Raw genomic sequence first — 5,774 nt, forward strand, 5'->3', positions numbered from 1 at the left:
TGTACATTGTAAGCTGACGTATTTCCGTGACGGAAATACGTCAGTGAAGTCTTGGTGGACCCCGGCATAAAACACTTTCGTGTTAAAAAAAAAGGTTCCGCGAAAGACTGACAAAGTCATGAAGATGCTCTAGCGTGCGGGACCGGCAGTTGCCTGCGGCATGCTTGTTTGCGTCCGAGATTGTGCAATACGATGTTGCCGCTTCAGAATAAGTGCCAAACGTGCTTTCGCCGCTTTCTTTCATTAAAGTTCATTGCCTTTACAAGGCGCTAGTTAGCGAATCGCGGTCGGCGTCCTAACATTGTATCGGGCCATTGCCTGCCGCATGTTTGTTTACGTCCGAGATTGTATAGCAATACAATGTTTCCGCAAAGTTGAGCGAACTTTTGCTCTGTCTGAAGTCTGTATCTATGTACATATGTCATCACCATTGTTTCATAATTTATTGTCTTCTATTTAACATTCATGTTCAATTTTACAAGTGCTATAACGTTATGGTCTCATATTAAAAATTTGGTCACCTATTATCTGTGTGTTAATGAGCAATCAATAAATATTTTCTTCTTTGCTTGGGAAACAAATTTTGCGCTCATTCAGAAACACAAACTGGTCATACCTCGATGAACAGGTGAGATATTCGATTTTATTACTCTTTGACGGGTTTTATTCGTTTCTATTCCTTCAATAACCAAGCAAATTTTTTTACCAATGAAATATCAGTGCAGGTCAGTGGGCTTGCATGGGGCATCCATAACAGAAATATTAAAAAGGCTAAACACGCTGGGACAGGTATTGGGTGATGGGTTTCATCAGTTTGATGGTGGAAAGAAGCTACAAAGGAAAAGGCCAGATGTAAATGTCTAGAATGGAGGGCATGGGCGTGGTTGAAAATAAAATCTCAATCAAAACATTAGTAGATTAATACATTTTAAAACTTTTTGTTTTCGCCGAGACAGTTAACATACGTGGGAAGAAGGGCGCCGACGGGCCTGCCAATACCCGCGGCGATTCGTGGAATATGTGCTGACCTCAGCAACTGCCGCCGAGATTTAACCCACCGCCGCGTTTTGAAACTGTCTATTGCAGGCTCCGCAGCTCAGTTAACGGCGCTTTTTATCGCAACTCAGCTAGCAAAAAGCTCGGGCGCATAAAAACTTTCAGGAATTATTTTTCGCTGCTGCTTTGAGAAGATGGGCGCTTGGTGCGAGTAAGTTCACGACGCCAATTTATGTTGGGGCGGGTTGCCATTTCGACCCACCACTGAGGTCAGTGGATCAGCGATAATTTCTGTCAGGATCCATTTGATTCCCTGGTATTCTGCAAACAGCCTCACTGACGTCATTGACGCATAGCAAGCAGGAGTGCCGGTCGACGCCGTTGACTTTGGCTACTGTTGCCCCCTTTTTTTTTAGTCAGCAATAAGGCGTTTCCGAGGAACATTTAGAAATATATTCATTTGAAAGATAAATGCACGACCACACTTTTCCTATTTTTCTCAATTTGTGCGCCCGTGGGAAGCGATAAGCGAGCGCGGCGCTCCCCCCGCGAGAACGAAACCTGTGTGCAGTGGGGGCGAGAATGGCGGCCGCCGTAGCAGACGACGCAGTTGTCCTCACCCTAAGCGGGGGCGGCGCATCAAGGCACTCTAGGGCAACGCGTTGCTAGGCGACGCATAGTGACGTCCTCACTCGGCGAGGTTTTCCTGCGCACACTCCCCGGTCTAACCCCCGGCTTAAACAGCTTCGCTGTTAAAAATGTACCGACTGCGTGAGTTCCAACAGGTTGACGTTTTAGCTTATCCTGACCGGAGAACAGAGGTACTGATGGAGGCTTGGCGCATGACAACGAAATACATTACCGTATCAGCAATCCGATAACCACCTGCATAGCGTGAAAAAGAATTTCTGTTTCTGAATAAATTAGCCATATTTTACAGCTGTATATGGCTAATTTCCAACGGATCGATGTCCGTAGACCAAATATCTCGAAGATTGTGCAATACCGGACCGACCCGGTATTGCTTGAACTGGTATTTGAAGTAGGGCGCGGTAGGGCTCGAAGCAGGCTTCAAGCAATCCGCAAGCTTCCAAAAGTAAGTTTAATATCTTGGGTCCAAATACATCCCGTAGCAGATATTAAGCTGATAAGAACAGATACTACACGTTGACCCGCGTCGGCCATGTCTAGTTCGCACCATACACGTGTACGCCATCCCGCGTATTCAAACTAGTGCCTACAAATCTGAGTGTCTTCTGTCTCCTTACGTCATGCTCTCCGCAGGCTCCTTACCTCAGTTCTGCTCTGACTGTGAAATGGTTTGGCCGCGTGTTGTACGGTCTGAAAAAGAACAGCGTGCCTACCAAGAACGACGGCGTGAACAGAAAAGGGAATGGGCGCGGCGGCGGCGGAAGGAGACCACCGACGATGAGCGGGCCACGGACGCCAAGCGTAAGCGTGCCGCCGCCTAGGGCCGCGAAGCGGGAAGAAATTCCAACTTCCCAACTGGCCCCTATCCAGCAAATCGGAACGTTTCACCGGAGCAACGGTCTATCACCACATACACAGCTTCGCTGATCATCTACCTTCACAGAGTTGAATGGCAATGCTTTCTTTTTATTTTTTTATTTTGTATGACTACATGTTCCTATGAATGTGTAGATTTTATTATTAAAGCTTCAGTTGGAGGGTCGGCGCTTGTGCTAGCCTATCTTCTCTTGAAACTTGCCACGTATTTACCTAAGAAATGAAGGAAATATGCATTTGATAGAATAGTGTACCAAAATAACTTGAGTTAGCGTTGCTTTCTAGTGAGCCTTTAAACCCCACCAGTGAGACAGTTGGCCAGCCAGCCACTTAGCTAGTTACTCAACGAGTCGTTCGGTCGGTCAGTCAGTCAGTTCATACGTGCTGAATAATCGTTTCTCGACAACAAATGTTTGTCCACTTTCTCATGCTGCTCGTCGCGGGACACTCAGATATTTCACCCGCCTGGAAGTACAGATTATTACATAGCGTGCAACACGACTCCACTTAGCCGAGCATGTTCCCAGAGGTCCCTTGTGGGCTGCTCGCTCGTCGATGGAATTAAGCGCTAAGAGACACCCCCCCCCACCTTCCACCTCATTGGATGCGTTCCTCGGGTCGAAGCAGTTCAGCTCGCTAGCAGAGAGCCGATTACAAAACGAAGAGCGACACCTGCATACCAAAGGTAGAGTAGACGGCAAGCACGCGAGCCCGCAACTGGAATCGGGGTATTCCAGCCACGCACAGCGTCAAAACTTCCGAAACACTAGAAAGGACAAACGGCCCGCATTTCCCCGTCCGTGCTCACTGGGTTGCGTTTTGCGGGCGACGTTCGTCGAGACGCCGTTCACCTTCGCACATCCCTCCTCGCCTGCACCAGATCACGCCGCCGCGACGCCCTCGCAACTTGCGTTCGCATCGGCGCGCATGAGGGGAAGCTGCCGAGTGATCCGCGCAAAAGATCGGGGCATCCACCGAGAAGAAGCCGTCGCAGCCCGCCGAGGAACGCGAACGGAAAGCGCGCGACGTACGTGTACACGGTCAGAGACTTACGCGAAGTCGGAAGGTTGCGCAAGTTACGCGAGCGTCCGAGTGTACACCGTCTAGTTGAGGTCATCGAAAATGTCGAGCTCGTAAATTTCTCGACAGGACGCGAGATTAAGGCAGGGCTGGGGAAGCGTTACAAAGTGATACCTCGTCAGCGTGCATAACGACGCCGCGTTTTGGCAGAACGCGTGTCGTGTGGTAAGCGCTTTCCGAGTCTGAGAAAATGAGTAGTAAAGATAAAGAAAGATCTAGCGATTTCATTGCAGCATGCTGCCCAGGTGCTCTTACATGGGTGCATTACATTTGCACTGCTTAGTAAACCACAACTGAGCTTATTGAAGAATAATGTTTCTTTTTTTTTAATTGCGCCTCTTGCAATATACTTACGCACGCTTCATCAGCGAAGATCACACTCTGTGTTCGTGAGTCTTTGTAAACAGTTCAAGTGTCAAATTCAAAAAGCTATGTTGTCGATGTGTAAAATGTCATCTAGTTATACCACGTCGAAGCGTTAAGCCGGCGAATTACTGGCATGAACGTTCATGAATAATGTGCAACCTTACGCGGGTGGACAGAAGCTACTCCAATTAGTTTTCATGGTATCGTTAGTGAGTATAACTAAAGGCCATGAGAAAATGATGCTTTCTTGCCAGACGAAATCACCAAATGACACCACCTCCTATGAATGTATTAGAGGTTTATGGCGTGTCCAGGATTAAAAATATCATAAGAACTACGCTTTAATGCTGCTACACTGGTCAAAATACCATACGTCAGTTAAGACTAGTTCAGCAAGATTTCATGGCGTCTCTTGTGAATATCTCCGTCGGGTATGTTAGAATTGTGCTTTCGTGGAAGACGTCACCACAAAGGAACCACAGGCACGAATTTATTCCAGATTCACAAGGCGTCAGCCGTCGGGAATTCAGCAGCGGGTCGTAGTCGTAAATCGTCGCTAACATCGGCTATGTCGCCAAGCCAATTACAATAGTTTTGGAGTGACAGATCAGGCTTTGCCATCAGTTTCCCTCTGTGATTTTTACAGTTGATGACATGCAACAAGAAGGAAAAACCAAGGTAAAACAGAGTGTGTTCAAGGAGCATATTCTAGCTTAACCTGCCATGTGGCCAGACCGGGCAATCAAGTGTGACCGGACAATCAGTCCGTAGTCTTTGGTACGACAAAAAGGTCGCTAAAATGACCGCTGGCTTGTAAATGACGTTTGCACTTTTAGCTAAAGAGAGAAAGATTACCCTTAGATTGTAGGAACTGCGAAGGAGCGTTCTTATAAATTTTTGCTGACCTTTGACACTGCGCATCAGGAAGACCCACCTATACAAGACCCATGAATTCTCCCCATAAAGCCAACAAAAATAAAGCTGCGAGTCAAGAATCAAAGTTCGATGTTTCCAAGCTCTATATTGTACGAATAAATGATGCATTTGGTATTGTGTTCTTATCTTGTATGCATCGTTTAAGCCATTCATAAATCGCTGCCAACTTAAGCCGAAGCGTCGCTACAGAGACCGTATAGCTGAAAACAAAATCTAATGCAGATTCAACGCGCGTTTTCACACCTCGGAGAACATGATCACGAAACCTCTAATCGTAGCAAGAATCGGCCGATGCAAACACCAGTAATCTCTCGCTCTTTATTTTTTTTCAAAACACGCGTTTCATAACAAACCGGAGGGCCCGCCTCTTCGTGCATCTCATCGCAGATTTCATCCAAACACTGCGTGTACAGACGCCACAAAACTCCGCTCTGCTTAGCCGATCGTCCCCGCGTGCCCCGAAGCCACCACCACCGGCTGGCACGGAGAAAACGCGAGATATGAGTCTCAAAAAGTGCCGGCAGGCTTCGGAGGCAAGGGGCACCCCGAGGGCGATCAATGTTTAACCCCCTGCCGCGCACGCTGAAAGACGGTTTCATATTTCATTTCCCGTCGTGTACGACATTGCCCCCAGCGTTTCGTCGACAATTAGAGCGAATCGTGTGAAAACGGTGTGTGAGCGAGCTCCGGGTACAATCTGAGTGCCGCGTCTCTTCCGCCGATATCAACCGGATTCCGCGTCACAAAAGAAAAATGGCCTCGCTCGGTTATTTGTATCACTTCGGGGACTGTGCGGTATATTTAAACGATGCTATTCCCATGCCGGATGCGAAAGTACAAAATAAGTAAGTAAGGCGCCGGCGTTCTGA

General features: G+C 47.6%; 1 pseudogene; it reads right to left on the bottom strand.

Annotated features, from left to right (window-relative positions):
* Window positions 1–1,965: 1,965 nt before the first annotated feature.
* LOC119454675 (U2 spliceosomal RNA) lies at window positions 1,966–2,181 on the bottom strand (annotated as a pseudogene).
* Between the last annotated feature and the right edge of the window lie 3,593 nt (window positions 2,182–5,774).

The sequence above is a fragment of the Dermacentor silvarum genome, chromosome 5, assembly GCF_013339745.2.
Source record: "Dermacentor silvarum isolate Dsil-2018 chromosome 5, BIME_Dsil_1.4, whole genome shotgun sequence".
Lineage (NCBI taxonomy): Eukaryota > Metazoa > Arthropoda > Arachnida > Ixodida > Ixodidae > Dermacentor > Dermacentor silvarum.